The sequence below is a fragment of the Bufo gargarizans genome, chromosome 5, assembly GCF_014858855.1.
Source record: "Bufo gargarizans isolate SCDJY-AF-19 chromosome 5, ASM1485885v1, whole genome shotgun sequence".
Classification (NCBI taxonomy): Eukaryota; Metazoa; Chordata; class Amphibia; order Anura; family Bufonidae; genus Bufo; species Bufo gargarizans.
In genome coordinates, this window is record NC_058084.1 from 312,021,164 (window position 1) to 312,044,383 (window position 23,220).

Genomic DNA, 23,220 nt, shown 5'->3' on the forward strand with positions numbered 1-23,220 from the left:
CGGTTTCCTTTTCTTTTGCATGATGGTTTCTGCAGTAACGGTGGTGGTTTCTGTGTTTTCACGGGGGTTAGTCAGCAGCTCGCTAGACTGTGATAGTGACGTTCCGTAAATTTTGCTTGTTTTAACAGTCTGATCATGTCACACGTCTCGGATGTCGTGGATCCTTCTGGGGAAGATTTTGGTTCAAGGGTATCCGATTCTGGGAGTATTACTTCTCTGCGCAATTGGACTGTGCCTAAACTCATGTCAGAGTTAACCAAGAGAGGCATTCCCTTCCCGGCTGCAGCCCGGAAGGCCAAGTTGTATCGGCTACTGGTGTCCACCCCCGTAGAACCAAGTCACCAAGAAGTCTCAATATCCACGGTTCAGACCTCCTTGACGCAGCTTCATGTCATGCTCAATAGTCTCACGTCCTCCATGTCTAGCGTACAATCTAGGTTGGAGTCAGTGGAGTCAAGGGTCTCTGGCTTGGCTTCACCTGCTGCACTGTTACCGGTTGTAACTACCCCAGTGGCTAGTACTGCAGGTAACTTTGTTTCAGTGCCCAATGTCACGCCAGCCCATTTTATCCCGGCCAACATAAAAAAGGACATTCTCGATGGGAGGGATGTGAACTTAGCTTCCTGCTGATCGCCACCTGTGACCTGTCAGACAATAGGGTCATCGCGGCGTCCTGAAGGGTCGCGAACTCAGGCTGAGTAGGAAACTAACCATACCAGAATTTGTACTTGCCTTTAGTTTGTACCGAGACATCATTTGTTCTGTACGACCGGATAGGAGGGAAGAATTGGACCTTTACTTGTTCAGGGTCACGGAGCTTGGATACAAATACGGCGGCTTTGGCTTCTACGATTATCATTGCTCCTTTTCCGCGAAGGCTGCAGCGGACCTCAGCCAATTCCAGTTCACCACTAACTGGGCCAACATCGATACAGAGATCTTTTGCAGGCGTTTTGCTGGGCTGAAAGCTCAAGCATGTTCTTCTTGCCAGTCCATATACCACACTAGCGAATGGTGTCACAATGCAGCTAGTACACCAAGGTCCAATCCTTCTGCTCCTATCCCAGGTCCATCGGTTGTTGCCCAGCAGCAGGCAACTGTGGACAAACTTGGCCGTCCCATCAAGTACCTGGGAGGTCACAAATCTGCAACAATTACAATTTCTCAGCATGTAATTATAGTCAATGCCGCCTGTTGCACATTTGTGTTAACTGTTTCCAGGCTCACCCGAAGGTTACTTGCTCATTAAAATCAGACAAACATTGCTTGAGCGTTGTGAATCTGGATCTCCTAAAGTTCTACCTGCAGGGGCACGAGGATACCTGTTTTTGTGATTTTCTAGTGTCTGGGTTTAGTGCGGGTTTCCACATAGGCCTAGTGGCATTACCTGAAGACACTCATGAGTGTAGAAACTTGCAATCCGCTTTACTGAACCCTGGGTCCATAGATAGGCTCTTACAGTTGGAATTAGTGAAGGGTTACATCATCGGGCCCTTTACTACATCCCCGTTCGAGCGGTGGAGGGTCAGCCCCATAGGGGTCGTGACAGGCAAGTTCAACAACAAAGAGAGACTGATATTCGATTTATTGGCTCCTCATGGCACACATGCGCCTAGTCTTAATTCTCTCATACCGGCAGAGGAGGTCAGTATGGTATACGCCTCCATTGATCAGGCTATCGCACTGATCTTAGCAACAGGTCCCGGGGCCATTTTATCTAAGGCAGACATATCGGATGCGTTTAAGTTAATCCCAATCAGGCCAGAGCTTTGGCAATGGCATGGGATCAAGTGGAATACTTATTATTATTTTGCCACAAAATTGACTTTTGGGTCCCGTAGCAGCCCTTGGATATTCGATCAACTGGCGAAAGCCCTACATTGGATCCTCGAAAATAAGTTTGATTGCGAACATGTTATACATTACCTGGACGACTTCCTGCTGATTGAGTCTCCTCAGGGCCCGCGAGGCAATCTCCAAAGTCTCCTAGCATGCTTCGCGCAGTTAGGCATTCCCGTTTCCCCCAAAAAGGTTGATGGTCCTGCCACCGTCACTACTTTTTTGGGCATTGTCTTGGATACAGGGAGCATGTCCGCCAGGTTACCAGTAAACAAGTTGGTCAGGGTCCGGGAAGTTATTCACACATTCACTGTGGGCAGGGTCACTACGAAGGTACATCTTCAGTCATTGTTGGGCATGCTAAATTTTGCTATGCGCGTTATCCCTCAAGGTAGGTCTTTTGTAGCGAGGTTACTACCACTCCTGTCAGAGGCCCCCTGTCAGGACAGTCCAGTGTTCCTGGATAATCAGGCGCTAGCAGATTTAGGGATGTGGGACCATTTTTTAAGTCACTGGAATGGCGTGTCCATGTTTATTCCAGCAGTCTCAGATAACTCCCCCATTTTATTCTCCAGCAGAGTGGCGAACACAGGTTTCGCTGCAATTTTTGGCCCCCATTGGCTAAATGGGACCTGGCCAGGGGAGTTGCTCGAGGCCATGGGAGTTCGTCAATCAGCAGAGGCGGCGCACTTGTATTCCATGGTGGCAGCGGCTTATGTTTGGGGTAGCCTTTGGACAGGCCGTACTGTGGTCTTTACCTCCGGTAGTTCCTCCATCATCACTATCCTTGAGAGTGGCAAAACTAAGTCACAACTAGCCATGGCCTTCCTTAGGCATCTGGTGCAGTTATCCCTCCAGCACCATTTCCTGGTCCACGGCTCCCTCATACATAATGCGCAGATGGTAGCAGTTGATGCCCTAGCTAAGCATGATTACTCTCTGTTTTCCCAGGTCTGTCCCGAAGCCGACACATCAAGGACCCCGTCTCCTCATCCTGCCTCGCTAATTTTCCACTAAACAAGTACCTAGCAGCTGCCCATGGGCTGTTTTCCAGGTCTCTTTCGGCCAATACTACTAAAGCGTACAACACTGGCTGGCGGCTGTACTGTACATTCCTACAGGAACACGCACCAGGCGCCCTCGGTCATGTCGATCGTATATTGTCCTTTATCGGATACTGTCATGTGCACAAGCACCTATCGTATGGCACTGTGAGGACTTACTTGTCAGGGGTGCAACATCATTTATCCCTTTCCCATCCAAATTTAACATCGTTGTTTTCCAGTCATGTGGTCAAGGCCACGTAGAAAGGTTTACAGAATAGTTCCCCCGGTGTAAACTCCCGTAGACAGCCCATTTCCGGCCAGATATTCAGAGACATGTCCGATTTACTAGATGTAAAGCGCTTCGGGGTTCTACAAAGCCTGGTAATCAAAGCTGCCATCTATTTGGCCTTTTACAGTTTCATGAGGCCAGGAGAGTTCTCCTCGTCATCACCCAGTAGGCCATTCCTAGCTCGTTGGCAGTTGGCCCCTAGCTCAGAGGGCTTCATCCTCTCTCTACCCGTGACCAAGACTTCCCAGTTAGGCCCCCCTACCCACATTAAATTCTTCCGTACGACGCACAAATGGTGTCCAGTCCACGTACTACAGCAGTTGTCTGGGGCTTTGGCCGCTCTCAGCCCCAAGACTCCCCTGTTACCCTTCGGGAGAGTAGCGTTGTCCACCTCCCAGTTTGTCTCACATGTATGTATCCTGGCAGTTAATTTAGGCTTGGACCCACTCACCATGTCAGGTCATTCCTTTAGGATTGGGGCGGCATCTGCCGCTTCCAAGAATCAAGTGCCGGCTCACATTATTCGCAAATTGGGCCGGTGGCGCTCCTCTTGTTTTAATCGATATGTTCCCAACCCCACGGGGGAGATTTCATGTGCCTTTCAGACATTGGTGTTGTAATGTGTTAATAAAGTGTTTTGTATTTCATGCTGGGTTTTTGGCCTCTTTCAGGTATACTCCCGACGGTAACGGTTATGGCACAACTCAGACCGTTGACATCTTTTATGAATTAGGTAGGTTAGGTTCTGTCACATATAGCCCCGATCACAAATATATATACATATATATATAGTTCAAAGAAAGCAGGAGTGCACTCCAAGTAAAAGTGAAAAATCAGTGGAGCTTTATTCACCCATAACTTTGGCAACTTTGCGACGTTTCGGCTCACAAGAGCCTTCTTCCAGCGTAGAAACAGTGAAAATGGCGACATATAAAGGCAAGTCTCAAGTGACTGGCCAATCATACTGTGATTACAATCATGATTGAATTAAATACATGTGGTACATATAAACAAAGTGCATGTGCATATAGTGACTAGTAGGTAAGAGATCGGTATCACAAGAACACAGTCCCCGTGATCGATCATATAATAAATACAAATGTATATTATTATAAAGTGCATAATTATATCGGATGGAGATCTTAGAAGTCGCACCTCTAGATGGAATGGCGCGGGCACACACTGTCATGTTTCGTTGAGCGTCTCCGTTCCTTCACTGCGCATGTCCAGATCCGCGTCATCATCTCTGTCAAAGCGCTTTCATGTGACGCATGCGTTCTATCTCAGTAGCATTGAAGACACCATTTTGATATAGGGCAACATTGCCCAGCGATAACGTAAGTGCCACTCATGCCTACCTTCATAAAGCACAACGCTTTCCTGCATCGTACATTAAGCCGCAGTAGGTGCATCCTACACAGATCAGCATGTGGAGAAGGTGCCAACTCTGCCGAGATGGATCCTACCCACTAGATGGCATGTGCCGGAGGGGAACACGTCAGTGTACCCAGCCGGCACTGCCAAACTACTTGCTGAAAATAACGCAGCCATAAGAAGAATTCTTAAAGGAAAGTATAGCTAAATAAAGAAAGTTTCATATATGGAAATACTCAGCGAGAAGGCTGTAGATGTAGCAGCACGGTACCATCATCATCAAAGATGGCCAGTTCCAGGATCTCCATCCATAGGAAATTTCTTTAAAAATGTTGTTCTAAAAGGCAAAGAAAAATTTAACAAATTAATTACAGATTAATTAATCTGTATCATAATGATTGTCAATATGTATTATCACCGTTTCAAGGCACTTATATACAACTGAAGAGAAAGAACAACAAGACGCAGGGGAGATCAAGTTAAACCTCAAAACCAGGCTCTCATCTGAAATCTACATTAAAGGGCTTCTGTCACCCCACTAAAGTGATTATTTTTTTTTGGGCTAGTGAAATTAGTTATATTGCGATATATGACAATATAATTGTGTTACTTACTTTGATCCAGCAGTTTCTGCAAAAAACGAAGTTTTATAATATGTAAATTCGGTCTCTACCAGCAAGTAGGGCGGCTACTTGCTGGTAGCTGCTGCAGAAATCCCCCCCCTCGTCGTGTTGATTGACAGGGCCAGCCGGGATCTCCTCCTCCGGCCAGCCCTGTCGGCATTTCAAAAATCGCGCGCCTGTGTTGATTCGGCGCAGGCGCTCTGAGATGAGGAGGCTCGTCTCCTCAGCACTCCCTCAGTGCGCCTGCGCCGATGACGTCTTCTATTTCGGTGATGTCATCGGCGCAGGCGCACTGAGGGAGTTCTGAGGAGACGAGCCTCCTCATCTCAGAGCGCCTGCGCCGAATCAACACAGGCGCGCGATTTTTGAAATGCCGACAGGGCTGGCCGGAGGAGGAGATCCCGGCTGGCCCTGTCAATCAACACGACGAGGGGGCGGATTTCTGCAGCAGCTACCAGCAAGTAGCCGCCCTACTTGCTGGTAGAGACCGAATTTACATATTATAAAACTTCGTTTTTTGCAGAAACTGCTGGATCAAAGTAAGTAACACAATTATATTGTCATATATCGCAATATAACTAATTTCACTAGCCCAAAAAAAAAAATCACTTTAGTGGGGTGACAGAAGCCCTTTAAGCCCATTGGGATGTAGACTGTCCAGAGTATATATCCATCTTAGTTCTCGTTGTTTCAAGATTGCCAGACGTTCATCACCTCTCCTGGGCATAGCCACATGGTCGATTATCCAGCATCTTAAATCCCGTTCACCATGATGAAGGGATCCAAAATGTCTGGAAACCGGCAGATCAGTGCGACTTTTCCTAATTGAGTTCCTATGGTTATTTAACCTGACCTTCAATTCTGTAGATGTTTCTCCTACATATATTAAATTGCAGGGACATGATAAAACATAAATAACATAAGATGATGAACATGTCAAATGATATCTAATAGGATGTTCTCTTCCTGTAGATGGATGTATAAAGGATTTTGATTTCCTTATGTAACGACAGTTGACGCAATTGAGACACGGGTCTCAATTGCGTCAACTGTCGTTACATAAGGAAATCAAAATCCTTTTTTTTTTACACAATGAAAGCACATAGAGCTATGGGGACTGGGTATTGCGGATGTGCTAGCGGCCATCTAGCAGCCCGTGTCCTCAGCTCTATGCACAAAATCCCGGTGACAGGTTCCCTTTAATGTAGATTTCAGATGAGAGCCTGGTTTTGAGGTTTAACTTGATCTCCCCTGCGTCTTGTTGTTCTTTCTCTTCAGTTGTATATAAGTGCCTTGAAACGGTGATAATACATATTGACAATCATTATGATACAGATTAATTAATCTGTAATTAATTTGTTAAATTTTTCTTTGCCTTTTAGAACAACATTTTTAAAGAAATTTCCTATGGATGGAGATCCTGGAACTGGCCCTCTTTGATGATGATGGTACCGTGCTGCTACATCTACAGCCTTCTCGCTGAGTATTTCCATATATGAAACTTTCTTTATTTAGCTATACTTTCCTTTAAGAATTCTTCTTATGGCTGCGTTATTTTCAGCAAGTAGTTTGGCAGTGCCGGCTGGGTACACTGACGTGTTCCCCTCCGGCACATGCCATCTAGTGGGTAGGATCCATCTCGGCAGAGTTGGCACCTTCTCCACATGCTGATCTGTGTAGGATGCACCTACTGCGGCTTAATGTACGATGCAGGAAAGCGTTGTGCTTTATGAAGGTAGGCATGAGTGGCACTTACGTTATCGCTGGGCAATGTTGCCCTATATCAAAATGGTGTCTTCAATGCTACTGAGATAGAACGCATGCGTCACATGAAAGCGCTTTGACAGAGATGATGACGCGGATCTGGACATGCGCAGTGAAGGAACGGAGACGCTCAACGAAACATGACAGTGTGTGCCGGCGCCATTCCATCTAGAGGTGCGACTTCTAAGATCTCCATCCGATATAATTATGCACTTTATAATAATATATATTTGTATTTATTATATGATCGATCACGGGGACTGTCTTCTTGTGATACCGATCTCTTACCTACTAGTCACTATATGCACATGCACTTTGTTTATATGTACCACATGTATTTAATTCAATCATGATTGTAATCACAGTATGATTGGCCAGTCACTTGAGACTTGCCTTTATATGTTGCCATTTTCACTGTTTCTACGCTGGAAGAAGGCTCTTGTGAGCCGAAACGTCGCAAAGTTGCTTAAGTTATGGGTGAATAAAGCTCCACTGATTTTTCACTTTTACTTGGAGTGCACTCCTGCTTTCTTTGAACCGTATTGTTGGGGCATTGCCGCTGCCTCTGTGGATATTGCACCCGATTCCTGGTGGTGCTCCCGCTGGATTTTCTTCTATACATATATATATATATATATATATATATATAGGTCAGCCACAGGAAGTTAGATAGGAGAGGGAGGAGAGTAGTGAGGAGTCTAGGAGACAGACTCTGTCTCTGTTCTTCTGGGCCTTGCCCCAGGAATTCATCTACTTGAACTTGTGGAGATTAGAGCAATCCCAGTTTATGGACCCCTCAGCACTAAGTGACCGGGAGAAGCCTAAAAGCACCTGGACACAGCCTGACAACGAAGTACAACGTTGTGAGTTATCTTTTTTTTATGGACTATAGTTCAGACAACCTTTTCAAAGAAAGGAGCGGAAGACTGATGCCTGCCATGAGGAAGACCGCCCTTGGGTTGTATACTATTAGTACCAGAGAATCCATAGTATTGTAAGACTAAAAAGCCTGAGCAAGATCAGGAACCAAGTAGAGTATCCTTACCACTCCTGCATAAGTTGAGCTGGAACCTACATATTGCACCTCACAAAGCCTGCTGATTGGGATTTGCAGCTTTATCATCTTTGTCAACTTCGTGTAACTCAAAGAACTGTTATCAATTGCTATTTACTGAAAGACTGCAACTGACAAGTAAAGTTCCTGTTTGGTTCAACTACTGCCCCCCTCATCATTCCATTTCATCTCCTCATTGCACCTCACGGTGCTGGTGTTACGAACACAGGGGCCCAGCTGCCAAAGCACCCTAAGCATACACATTACCATCAAGGGCACCCCTCAACCAACATCTGGCTGGTGTTCCCTGCAGTAGAGAGTGCCCCGGGGGATTTAGTGTTGTCTTCCTATCCACTGCACGCCGGCCCCAGGGGACAACTGAAATGTGAGTACTACTATCCTCGGCTCATCATCACCAGTACACTCACTCACCACACCATACCCCTAGGGTGTCTGGTTCGCTGCAAATGCATAACGGAATGCCTTTAAAGGCATACCGTTATTTATTCCTTCATAATAGAAGTCTATGGGCTGCAAAACGGATCCGTCCAGTTTCCGTTATGCAGGGGAGTCCTGCGTTATGGTCCGTGGTAATGGAATCCATAACACAATTCTGCTCATCTCTAATACCAATATCACTACTGTTTTGTATGGATGATAATAACAACTTAAATTACCTAGGAGCAAAAGATTCATACAGTTTCCATGACAACAAAATAGAGAATATAAAAGTAAAGTGATACATTTGTTTAACTATTCTTATGCTTATTTAAACCTGAAATTACAGGACAAACAAAATCTTTACTTTGACATGCATGCTTAGTTCTAATCCACACTGGAGATAACGCTTTGTGTAACTGTGTATTTCAATGTACAGTTTTCCTCACGAAACCTATTAGAAGAACTAAGGCAATGTCAGCACGATCCTTGCCAAGATAAATACAGCACTTACAATACATCAATGGAAGCTTATTTGTCACCTACAAACACAATAAACTTTTGTCATGCCCTATAGATTATTATACTGTAAGTTATTAAGAGCTTATGCAGTGATTCACATAGTTCTGCCCAACTGTTTTTGTGTGGCTTCATTAACCCCATTTTTGTTTTTTGCATTTGCATGTTGTACTCCCCACATTCCAATAGCCATGTTTAAAAAAATTTCATTCACATGTCAATGTTAGGACTTATTTTCTTCTTAATAATAATAATAATAATAATCATAATAATAATGATCTTTATTTTTGCAAGATAAGTTTTTTTTTAAGGCACCATTTAATTTACCATATATTTTATTGAAAAACGGGAAAAAATTCTATGTAGGGTGAAATTGAAAGAACATACACACTTTAGACAAGATGTGCTGAAATTGAGATAACTTTCTTATTCTGCAGGTGAATGCGATTATGGCGATACCAAATCTGCATAGTTTTTATTTTGTTTTACTACTTTTAAAAAATAAAAACCTTTGGAAAAAAAAATCTTTGCATAGCCATTTTCTGAAAGCCATATCTATTTTAAATTTTCATCTTCAGAGCTGTGTGAGGGCTTGTTCTTTTTTTTTGCGGGATGAACTGGAAAAATTTGGGGGGGGGGGGACAAAAGTGAACAAAAAATGGCAAATCACATGTTTTTATATATTTTTTCTGTTACAGCGTACTCCGTGTTGAAAAAATATTTTAATATTTCCGACATTTTTGACCATAATAAAGTACTAGTATGGACTATGGGATTCTGAAACTTTCTTGCACGGCTTTACAAGCAGTTAGCCATGACAGCCCTGAGAATCTTCAGCAGGCCCAGGTTTGTCAAGGTAACCATTCAGAGCCCTGGGATTTTGCTGCAAGGGCACCAGCATCTATTTACCATGGCCTCTAAGGGGTTAAATGACCAGGCTCAGAGTGATTGCCTATCCAGGTCATTGCAGCTGGGTGCCAACTGTATTATACAGCATGCATCCCCATGTATGGAGCTGGCTCAGCACAGCAGTGTGGTTCAATCGGTCGGGGGGGGGGGGGGGGGGCGGGGGGTTTCCATGCCCACCACCCCTACTTATTAGCTGTTTGAAAAGGCTGGGGGGCTCCAGTGGGAACGGCACAGCTTACAGTACACTGTATAGTGGCTGTGCTTAGAATCGCAGCCCTGGCCCATTCACTTTAATGTTACTGAGCTGCACATAGGTCATGTGACCAATGAATGTGACATCACTGGCCTAGTGATCGGCAGGGGCACCAGGAGTCCATCAAGACCACTGACAGAACACGGATGACATCCATGGATGATCCATTAGGCCCCATTTTCAACGTTCACTGCTAGGCTGAAAAGGGATTTGTACAGCATCTCCTACTTTCTTCCACATGGTCGTTGCTCGGCCATTCAGTGCATTAGGGACTGCAATTTGAGTTCCCTAATGCACGGGCACCAGCCGTGTGGCTGCCACAACGGATCCAAACCCATTCACTTGAATGGGTCTGCAATCCAGAGGTGCGATGTAGAACAGAGGCATAGAACCCCATGTAAGCTCTACGGAGTGCTTCTGTGGGGTTTCAGTCCGTGCTTCTGCACAGCAAAAAAATAGAACTTGTTCTATTTTTTTGCAGTGCAGATGGATCACAGACCCATTCAAGTTGAATGGGTTTGGATCCGTTGTGGCAGCCACACGGCTGGTGCCCGTGCATTAGGGAACTCAAATTGCAGTCCCTAATGCACTGAATGGCCGAGCAACGACCATGTGGAAGAAAGTAGGAGATGCTGTACAAATCCCTTTTCAGCCTAGCAGTGAACGTTGAAAATGGATAACACACAGGGCAAAAAATGGATGTATAGACTTAGGCCTCCCACACTTACGCCTCCCTCCCAACGTGTGCACCCCGTAGTGCTTCCGTAGGGTTCCGTTCCGCATCTCCGGATTTGCGGAACGGCCGTTCCGCAAAAAGATAGGACATGTTCTATCTTTTTGCAGAACGGAAGTACGGGACAAAACCCCACAGAAGCACTCTGTAGTGCTTCTGTAGGGTTCCGTTCCGCACCATCCCGCATCTCCGGATTTGCGGACCCATTAAAGTGAATAGGTCCACATCCGTGATGCGGAACGGTGCCTGTGTATTGCTGATCCGCAAATGTGGTCCGCAATACGTCAACGGGACACCTACGGTCGTGTGCAGGAGGCCTTACAAAGGACCCTTCACAGACATCTTCATGGATGAAATACTGACCATCTTGTCATGGATGTCATCACTGACACAGACAATTGAAAGAGGCCTTACGGTACTCTCCTAAAAATAGTAGGCACCATTAAAAAAATGTATGCGAGGGGACCTCATGTATCAAAACAGTAAAACTGACCACGTTGCCCATAGCAACCAATCAGACTTCAGCTTCCATTTCTTAAATTGCTTAGGAAAAATGAAAGCTGCCCTGTAATTGGTTACTAGAGGCACAAAGACCAGCTTTACTGGTAAACAGCTTTGATAAATGAGGTCAGCGGCAGGTTTTACATCCAGTGTGTGGAACCGTAAGAGCTCGCAGGCCTACGTATGCTTCCGTGCTGAATAAAGGCCATTGGGTGCACAGATGATGATCAGTAAATTGTGAAGAGGGTAATCTTAATTTACGTAAATAAAGCTTAATAGGATATATCAACCTTTAACATTTATGGCATACCGTAGACTATGCTATTATAAGCTGTAAGGCCCTCTGGAGCCTAGAAGTACAGTTGTCTGAGGGGTTGTCTAAGCACTGGCCCAGGGAAGCAGAGTTACAGAAACTGCAAGCCCCAGGTACTCTGCTGTTTCTGTGAATCCCAAAGCCGTGAACGGAGGCTACGCAAACAGGGCAGCACAGTTATGCACCGTTTCTGTAATTCCTTAGGCCTCTTGCACACAACCTTTTTTTTTCCGTTTATGTTACGTTTTTTGCGTTCCATATAAGGACCGTATACAGAACCATTAATTTCAATTGATCTGCAAAAAAAAAAAAAAAACGGAAGGTACTCCGTATTCCTTCCGTTTCCGTATTTCTGTTTTTCCGTTCCGTTAAAAGATAGAACATGTCCTATTTAATGTCCGCATAACGGACAAAGATAGTACAGTTCTATCAGGGGCCAGCTGTTCCGTTCCGCAAAAAATGGAATGCACACGAACGTCATCCGTATTTTTTGCAGATCCATTTTTTGAGGACCACAAAATACTGAAAAAGCCATATGGTCATGTGCAAAAGGTCTTAGGCTACTTTCACACTGGCGTTTTGGCTTTCCATTTGTGAGATCCGTTCAGGGCTCTCACAAGCGGTCCAAAATGGATCAGTTTTGCCCTAATGCATTCTGAATGGAAAAGAATCTGCTCAGAATGCATCAGTTTGCCTCCGATCCGTCTACATTCCGCTTTGGAGGTGCTTGCAGTGTTTTGGTGTCCGTCTGACGAAACTGAGCCAAACGGATCCGTTCTGACACACAATGTAAGTCAATGGGGAAGGATCCGTTTTCTATGGCACAATAGAAAACGGATCCGTCCTCCTTTGACTTTCAGTGGTGTTGAAGATGGATCCGTCTTGGCTATGTTAAAGATAATACAAACGGATCCGTTCTGAACAGATGCAAACGGTTGTATTATCTAAACGGATCCGCCTGTGCAGATCCATGATGGATTCCGTATCAAACGCGAGTGTGAAAGTAGCCTTAGGGTAGCTTGCTGTGTTATGCGTTTGTGCAGCTTTCATTCACTACTACAGGAGTTACGGAAACAGAGGAGTGTTAGACACCCGGATGTTTCCGAAATTGCGTCCACCCCAGGCCAGCACTGTGGGTTGTTTCCAGCTCAAGCATGAAAGGCCGAGATGGGACAATCCCTTTAACAATTGCGGCCAAACCAGGCTGTCACTTACTGTCTGTTGTTCGCATCTTGACCATGAAAGGCCGGGATGGGACAACCCCTTTAAAGATGTAAAGTAAGTAAAGTAGTAGTGCACATGGCTGGCCTGCTCTCTCATACTTTTCCTTCCTTTTTAGACTCCATTGGCCTGAAGTGAGACCCCACTTATCAAACATGTATTCTGTATACTAAAATTAATTTTAAATGGTAAAAAATAGGCAACTTTCTAATATACCGTAGTTGTGCTTTTTTTTATTTTTTTATTCCTTACCATTTAGATCATCTCTGCTTGCTGTGAATGAATGAAAACAATACTTTCCTTTAAAGATCAGGTTTTGGAAATTGTCTAGTTTTTAGTGTTTTTTTTAATCCTATTTTTTGTGTTTTAGTTGAACCCTTTCCTATTTTGGTATCTACTTGTTTGAGCAATGGACAATATTGTCGAATTTAGCTGAGACCTTTCCTTTAGAAATGTTTGGGTTATAATAAAAATTATTTGACAGTGTTGGCAGGACCACGTCAGCATCTTCTGTAAGTACTGTAAGGCCTCATGCACACAACAGTGTTTTTTCACTGTCAGTGATTTGGCTTTAGTGGTCCGTGTCCGATTTTGCTTCAGTTGTGTTTCCTTGTGTCTTCCTTTTGTTTTTGTTTGACAGGGGAAAAAAAGGGAAGGTTAATGAAAAGTGTAATTTTGATGCACCAAGGTCTTGTAGAAAACAAAACGGACACGGACGCGGACACGGATGACATACCAATTGTGCATCCGTTTTTTTGACGAACCCATTGACTTAAATGGGTCCGTCCTCTATTTTCCACTGACAAGAATAGGACAGGTTATATTTTTTTGACTAACTGGAATCACGGATCACGGACGTGGAAAAAAAACGGAGGACTATCAGGTTTTTTTCACAGCTCCATAGAAATGAATAGGACCTCCGCTAAACTGTGAAAAATGATGGAACGGACGCGGATGCACACAACGGTCGTGTGCATGAGGCCTAAGACTGTGACACTACACATGCACTTTAGATAGCACTCATTCACTCAGTCCTCTTGACTCAAATAGCATCGTACAGCATGCTGGGGTCAGCTAAGCATGCATGAGTTTTCAATGGGGAGAAAGGATTATTTTGCTGCCAGACTCCTCTGGCAATGGGTTATCTCTTGCACAAAGGATCAGACATGTTGGAAATGACCATGCCCGATCCTGCCCCCAAAGGGAAAGTCAGTATTAAATCAGAGAAGAGAAAAGTGATCTAGATACCGTTAGAAACTATAGACATGTGTTCAGCATGGTCATTCTACATAGACTCTAAACTTCATGAAAACATCATCAGTTTTAACCTGGATAGAACCAGACTATTATGTTATAAAAATGTAAATGGAAAAAAGAACAAGACCATTGAGCCTGGCAAGGATTGAGATGTTTGGCAGCCTGAATGTACGTACGTTTATTGACCTGTAATTACTGCAGCCGGCGGCTCTGCCCTATTAAAGAAATATTACCATTTATTTAATATCCACTGGTGAAATGGCCATAAATTCCTTTCACTCCAGTTTTTGGTCTATGTCTTGCAAGAAAGTAGATACAAGGAAGCGGTTTAGATTTCAGGTTCTTTAAGTGGTTGTTGGATTTCCCCATATTGCGAGGTATCTTCAGGATAGGTCATCAATGTTAGATCAGCAAGGGTCCAACACCCGGCACCCCTGCCGATCAGCTGGTTCAAGTGAACAGGACAAAGCAGCTGTAGTTATACTGCAATGTCGAGGGCCTGCAGGTAAACAGTGGACAGAACGCATGTAGTGTACAGGAGCGAGATGCCCGTCACTACTGAAGGGTCACTTGGGTACTGTCGTTCCCCCTGTATTTATGGGGAAGTTGGTATAGAATATCTTATAATGTCATGCTATGTATTTTCCTGTTACTGTGAAACGTGCATTTTGCAGGCCGGCTAGGGTGTCATTCCAGCTCTGAGTCACTAGAGGGAGCTAGGGAGCCCTAGGTTATATAAGGCCCAGTCAGGAAGTAACAGCAGTGTGTTCAGACAGTGGGAGCAGAGGTCAGAAATGATCCTGTGTCTGAGAGAAAGCCAGGCTATGGGCCTGTGAGAGCATAGCAGGCCTGAAGCCTGCCGGCTAGGAGAGGGTAGTAAAGGCCCTGTAACCGGGTTCCGGATCCAAGGAAAAGGTTCCCCTCCTGAGTCATCATCCGTTTAGCTGAAGCAGCATAAGCCAGACACCAGCCAAGACACAGATTACCACAGAGGAGGCCGATCAGATAAGCGAGAGGTACTCAAGATAACAGAGGAGGTACTAGATAAGGACAGCTTCAAGGGTACGCCAGATAAAGGGCATTAGACCTTGGAGAGAGAGTCACATGTAGCAGGACCAGTCAGGAATAGTGAGCAATCCGCCTGTACTGCATCTCCTGAAATCAACACTCTGTATAATTCATCGCTAAGACCGGCCTTCCTGTAATGTCAAGAACCATCTGTATTCTTCTAAAACCAACCGTCTTTTATGGAACTGTGCACTACCAGTGTCCGTGTATTATCCTGACTGATATTCAGTAAAAGTTCCAGTTTTTGTTGGCTATCCTGTGCTTGCTTCATTTTTCCACCATACTTTACACGGCGTGTCACCGTTTAATTGACACTGGCGTCACGAACTCTTTAACTACCTGCCTGTTCCAGCATTCGCCCCGATTTGAAGACGACAGTGGATCCCAGGTTAGTGGTCAATCTGCACTACAAAGCCCAGCACACACTACTGACCCCCTGGGACACTGCATCGCTCTTTTTGGCGTCACGAACAGGATACGCATACTTCTACAGTGCAGAGAAGTGTGAACTGTGTGCTTTAATTACTCCACCACCGTATTACAAAGACTGTAACCTTTATTTCTGAAATCTGTGGATTACAATTGCGCCTGGGAGGAATCAAAGACGCTATACTGTGTTGCGCTACCCCCAGAGAGAAAATCGCATTTGTGGACTGTGTTTTACTGGACTTTTCATCATCCTGCTTGCTGTCAGTGAATTGCAGCATCAGGACACCTAAAATGGCCGCCGACGCCATGAGGCTTTTTACTGCGTCATCAGGATGTGCAGAGGCGCGAATATTTGGCGCCGAAACCCTCCAAGAAGAAGGAGGAGATTGTCCTGGAGCGCCACCCACCTGGAGAAGTGATGATGCGGCTGACGTCCCCGAAGAGTTACGCCTGGGAGGCGGGCCTCAGATGGAGGTTGACCGGCCCAGTGTGTGGGAGGAGCCAGTGTCGTCCTTGCACCCAGTGAGAGAAGAGGAGAGAGAGCGGCTGGACAGCTGCCAGTGGGCGGAAGAATGCGCAGAGGCCCGACGTCAAGCAGCAGCTGCCACCGGAACCCCAGCAAGCACTGTCACTGAACCTCCGGTACCCCTGACGACCTGCACGAAAGCTGAACTAGAGGCCCTGCGCAAGAGGGTGTACTGGGTGGCGGACCTTGGCTGCGCTGGAGGAGAGCGGTGGTTTCCATTCCCGAGGACGGAGGCCGAGATGGAGGCCGTGAAAGATAAACCTCCCCCTCTAAAAATTGTCAGGGGAGACGGGTTTCAAATGTGGCCGTCCTTGCCGGAACAACTGCTGCAGGTGCCATATGTCGACTCGTCGTCAGAAGAGGAACATGATACCCGGCTGTGAGTACTTTTGCCCTCTTGTTCCTTTCCTTAATGGCCGTTTGTCCCTCCATTTGGCAGAGCTGGTGAAGCTCGCTGCCAGTTACCCACGGCCGGTGGCCTCCTAGTTGAATGATGTGCCACTGTGTATCAATGCTTCCAGCTGCCTTTGTTTTGTTTGGGACATCCGGTTTGCTGCTGAATTCCCGGTTGTGCCTTGAAGTTTTTGCACAAATTTTATCCCTTTTCACCCCCATTTCAGGTTGAAAATACATTTTTATGTCAGCAATATTTTAAAAGGTAAGCAGGACTTGCCAGGATAACATGGCCCTGGTATTGTCAGAGTCCTGTATTGTCATTTTATATATGTGCTGCTGACAGTATTTAATAACCGGTTTTCTATTCAAGTATATGTGCCCAGAGATGGACTTCCTATGTGCAAGCCTCTGAGATGTTAATATTGCTATGGACTTATTTATTGTCATGGACTATCCTGGTTCTTTAAACATCTCGCTGTGCCAGGTCAGCGCCCCCGTTCCACTCACTATCCTGTGAAAAAGAGAACGACGCCCCTTGTCACCAGACTTCGCCATTTCCAATTGGGTCTGATAAGAGTGTAATTGACATATATGTATGTATGCATGTGTCTTCCTCTATTGCAGGTCGTGATTCCAGTTGGACGGGCCCTGATGGAGTACGAGGTCGTACTCAGCTTAAAGCAGCGGGGTATGTAGTGTACAGGAGCGAGATGCCCGTCACTACTGAAGGGTCACTTGGGTACTGTCGTTCCCCCTGTATTTATGGGGAAGTTGGTATAGAATATCTTATAATGTCATGCTATGTATTTTCCTGTTACTGTGAAACGTGCATTTTGCAGGCCGGCTAGGGTGTCATTCCAGCTCTGAGTCACTAGAGGGAGCTAGGGAGCCCTAGGTTATATAAGGCCCAGTCAGGAAGTAACAGCAGTGTGTTCAGACAGTGGGAGCAGAGGTCAGAAATGATCCTGTGTCTGAGAGAAAGCCAGGCTATGGGCCTGTGAGAGCATAGCAGGCCTGAAGCCTGCCGGCTAGGAGAGGGTAGTAAAGGCCCTGTAACCGGGTTCCGGATCCAAGGAAAAGGTTCCCCTCCTGAGTCATCATCCGTTTAGCTGAAGCAGCATAAGCCAGACACCAGCCAAGACACAGATTACCACAGAGGAGGCCGATCAGATAAGCGAGAGGTACTCAAGATAACAGAGGAGGTACTAGATAAGGACAGCTTCAAGGGTACGCCAGATAAAGGGCATTAGACCTTGGAGAGAGAGTCACATGTAGCAGGACCAGTCAGGAATAGTGAGCAATCCGCCTGTACTGCATCTCCTGAAATCAACACTCTGTATAATTCATCGCTAAGACCGGCCTTCCTGTAATGTCAAGAACCATCTGTATTCTTCTAAAACCAACCGTCTTTTATGGAACTGTGCACTACCAGTGTCCGTGTATTATCCTGACTGATATTCAGTAAAAGTTCCAGTTTTTGTTGGCTATCCTGTGCTTGCTTCATTTTTCCACCATACTTTACACGGCGTGTCACCGTTTAATTGACACTGGCGTCACGAACTCTTTAACTACCTGCCTGTTCCAGCATTCGCCCCGATTTGAAGACGACAGTGGATCCCAGGTTAGTGGTCAATCTGCACTACAAAGCCCAGCACACACTACTGACCCCCTGGGACACTGCACGCAGCGTACCTCAGAACGCCTGATCAGCGGGGGTGCCAGGAGTCCACCCCCCACCAATCGGATATTAATGACCTATCCTGATGATGGGAAAACTGGACAACCCCTTTAACCTTTTCAGTACCCGGCCACATTTCACCTTAACCACTTCAACCCCGCTAGCTAAAACCCCCTTAATGACCAGGCCACTTTTTACACTTCTGCACTACACTATTTCACCGTTTTATCGCTCGGTCCATGAAAGATTTAAATTTTTGTCCTAAGTTAGCGGAAAGTGAGACTTTGTGAGAAAAAAAAAAAAAATCAATTTCCGCTAACTTATGCAAAAAAAAAAATTCTATGAACTTGCCAGGCCCCTCATTGAATACCTTGGGGTGTCTTCTTTCCAAAATGGGGTCACTTGTGGCGTAGTTATACTGCCCTGGCAATTTAGGGGCCCATATGTGTGAGAAGTAGTTTGCAATCAAAATCTGTAAAAAATGACCGGTGAAATCCGAAAGGTGCACTTTGGAATATGTGCCCCTTTGCCCACCTAGGCTGCAAAAAAGTGTCACACATGTGGTATCGCCGTACTCAGGAGAAGTTGGGGAATGTGTTTTGGTGTGTCATTTTACATATACCCATGCTGGGTGAGAGAAATATCTTGGCAAAAGACAACTTTTCCAATTTTTTTATACAAAGTTGGCATTTGACCAAGATATTTATCTCACCCAGCATTAGTATATGTAAAATGACACCCCAAAACACATTCCCCAACTTCTCCTGAGTACGGCAATACCACATGTGTGACACTTTTTTGCAGCCTAGATGCGCAAAGGTACCCAAATTCCTTTTAGGAGGGCATTTTTAGACATTTGGATCCCAGACTTCTTCTCACGCTTTAGGGCCCCTAAAAAGCCAGGGCAGTATAAATACCCCACATGTGACCCCACTTTGGAAAGAAGACACCCCAAGGTATTCAATGAGGGGCCTGGCAAGTTCATAGAAATTATTTTTTTTGCATAAGTTAGCGGAAATTGATTTTTTTTTGTTTTTTCTCACAAAGTCTCACTTTCCGCTAACTTAGGACAAAAATTTAAATCTTTCATGGACTCAATATGCCCCTCAGCAAATACTTTGGGGTGTCTTCTTTCAAAAATGGGGTTAGTTGTGGGGTGTTTGTACTGCCCTGGCATTTGAGGGTCTCCGCAATCATTACATGTATGGCCAGCATTAGGAGTTTCTGCTATTCTCCTTATATTGAGCATACAGGTAATGAGATATTTTTTTCCGTTCAGGCTCTGGGCTGAAAGAAAAAAATGAACGGCACAGATTTCTTCATTCGCATCGATCAATGTGGATGAAAAAATCTCTGCCCAAAAAAAAAAAAAGGAGGGGAAAGGCGTCTGCCAGGACATAGGAGCTCCGCCCAACATCCATACCCACTTAGCTCGTATGCCCTGGCAAACCAGATTTCTCCATTCACATCAATCGATGTGGATGAATAAATCATTGCCGGGATTTTTTTTTTTTTTTTTTATATACAAAGTGTTTGCCAAAGCATAGGAACGCCGCCTCCTCCTCAGCTCGTATGCCTTGGCAAACGTATCTGTTACTGCAGAGTAGAAATCTCGTCTTGCAGCGCCGCATACACCGACTTGCGTGTAATCTGACAGCAGCGCAATGCTGCTGTCAGAATGCACATCAGTGCTGCAGCTAGTCGATCGGTTGGTCCACCTGGAAGGTAAAAAAAAAAAAAAAAAAAAACGAGGGCGCAACGCAACAATTTTATTAACTTTGGAACAGAATATATAAACTTTAACTTTTTGAACTAAACATTAACCTTTTTGCTTACTGGTGTTTTTTTTTTTACCTTTATAGAACAAACCTCTCCTTCCCCATGGGTCAATGTGCAAAGCGCAAATCGCCCAAAGATGTGGCGAAGTGCGTTATGCACTTTGTCCCAGGTGAAAGGAGAGGTTTGCAGCAGCTGTGTGAGTGAATGGGCCCTAATAGCCCTGTGTGCCTGTCCTGGTGAGATGATCCCTATGCTAGGTGTACCTGTGTGTGGTACTTCCGGAAACACTCTCCAAAGCATAGGGCAGGGTGGTCAGGACAGTCAGGACAGAAATAGCGGGTGTCACGCCTTATTCCACTCCTGCTACAGACACAACATCTTTTTCGGGGTGACGGTTGGGTTGAGGTACCAGGAACGACATTGGGGAAATGTCGCTCGTGTAGACGGCTAACTACACTGGTGGATGGGGCCACGGAACCTCCTGGGTACAGGAGGTTCTCGATGATCTCTTCCTGAAATTTGAGGAAGGATCCAGTTCTCCCAGCCTTACTGTAGAGAACAAAACTATTATACAGAGCCAATTGAATTAAATATACAGACACCTTCTTATACCAGCGTCTGGTATACTAAATACGGAGACAACATCTGGTCATTGAAGTCCACCCCTCCCATGTGAAGGTTATAGTCGTGGACTGAGAGGGGCTTTTCAATGACACGGGTTGCTCGCTCAATTTGTATTGTCGTGTCTGCGTGAATGGAGGAAAGCATGTAAACGTCACGCTTGTCTCTCCATTTCACCGCGAGCAGTTCTTCGTTACACAGTGCAGCCCTCTGCCCCCTTGCAAGACGGGTGGTAACGAGCCGCTGGGGGAAGCCCGCGCGACTAGTTCGCGTGGTGCCACAGGCGCCAATCCGTTCTAGAAACAAATGCCTAAAGAGGGCCACACTTGTGTAGAAATTGTCCACATAAAGATGGTACCCCTTGCCGAATAAGGGTGACACCAAGTCCCAGACTGTCTTCCCACTGCTCCCCAGGTAGTCAGGGCAACCCGACCGGCTCCAGGGTCTGATCTTTTCCCTCATAGATCCGAATCTTGTGGGTATAGCCTGTGGCCTTTTCACAGAGCTTATACAATTTGACCCCATACCAGGCGCGCTTGCTTGGGATGTATTGTTTGAAGCCAAGGCGCCCGGTAAAATGTATCAGGGACTCGTCTACGCAGATGTTTTGCTCTGGGGTATACAAATCTGCAAATTTCAGGTTGAAATGGTCTATGAGGGGCCGAATTTTGTGGAGCCGGTCAAAAGCAGGGTGGCCTCTGGGACGGGAGGCGGTGTTGTCGCTAAAGTGCAGGAAACGCAGGATGGCCTCAAAACGTGCCCTGGACATAGCAGCAGAGAACATGGGCATGTGATGAATTGGGTTCGTGGACCAATATGACCGCAATTCATGCTTTTTAGTTAGACCCATGTTGAGGAGAAGGCCCAGAAAAGTTTTAATTTCGGAAACTTGGACTGGTTTCCACCGGAAAGGCTGGGCATAATAGCTTCCCGGGTTGGCGGTTATAAATTGTGTGGCATACCTGTTTGTTTCGGCCACAACTATGTCTAAGAGCTCCGCAGTCAAGAACAGCTCAAAAAATCCCAGGGCCGAACCGATCTGAGCTGTCTCAACCCGAACTCCAGACTGGGCAGTGAAAGGGAAAACTACAGTTGCGGCTGAAGTTGGGGACTGCCAATCAGGGTTTGCCAGCACCTCAGGGATTCTAGGGGCTCTACAGGCACGTCTTTGCGGTGGCTGCGACGGGGTCACTACTGCTCGTGCCACCGTACCAGCTTCAACTGCCCTTCTGGTGCTCGCCACTTCACCAGGTTGTATGGCAGTGCTGGTACTAGGTCCAGGGAGGGCTGCGCTGCTGGTGTATGCCTCACCACGTAATCCGACAGCACCAGCCCCACTCTGCTGCTCTTGAAGCGGATCCTGCGCAACCTGTGGTCTAGCGACACGGGGCCGGGTACGCCTGGTGCTATCAGGGACCTCAGCCTCCTCGTCCGAACTTTGGGTCAGAGAGCCACTGCTTTCTACAGGTTCGTATTCTGACCCGCTAGATTCATCAGATGAGGGTTCCCATTTCTCATCTGACTGGGTCAGAAGCCTGTAGGCCTCTTCAGAAGAATACCCCCTGTTTGACATTTAGGCAACTAAATGTAGGGGTATTCCCTGAGACTACCCAAGAAAAAAAAGCAAGCCTGTCTTACAAAGGGGAGGCTAGCGAAGTACCGGAGGCCGCTGCGGTTGATAAAAAATATCAAAACTGATTTTTTTATCGCTGCAGCGCTTGTAAAGTGAATGTGCAGTGATCAAAAAAAACATTTTTTTTTGTCACTGCGGTGGGGCGGGTGTGGGCGAACGCACGTGTGGGCGACCGATCAGGCCTGATCGGGCAAACACTGCGTTTTGGGTGGAGGGAGAACTAAAGTGACACTAATACAATTATAGATCTGACCGTGATCAGTTTTGATCACTTCCAAATACTATAAAAGTACAAATGCTGATTAGCGATACGCTAATCAGCGAATCAGTAACTGTGGTGCGGTGGGCTGGGCGCTAACTGATCCCTAAACTACCATACCAAGGGACCTAAACTATACCTAAAACCTAACGGTCAATACCAGTGGAAAAAAAAAGTGACAGTTTGCACTGATCACTTTTTACCTTTCACTAGTGATTGACAGGGGCGATCAAAGGGGTGATCAAAGGGTTAATTGGGGTGCAGGGGGTGATCTGGGGCTAAGTGTGTAGTGTTGGTGTACTCACTGTGTAGCCTGCTCCTCTGCTGGATCCAACCGACGAAAAGGACCAGCAGAGGAGCAGGGCAGCCATATAACAGATCATATTTACTAATATGATCTGTTATCTGGCACTTGATTGGTTTTTTAAAAAATCATCAGCTTGCCAGCCGCGATCATTGGCTGGCAAGCTGATGACGCGACCCCCCCTTGACGAAATGCCGGCCTAAACTGCGCATGCGCGGGCCGGCAAAGCGCGTCATCTCGCGTCTCGCGAGATGACGCGTATATGCGTCAGTCTGTGCAGCGCTGCCGCCTCCGGACCGCACATCTGCGTTAGGCGGTCCGGAGGCGGTTAAATCCCAGGCCGATTTTTGCAAATCTGACATGTGTCACTTTATGTGGTAATAACTTTGAAACG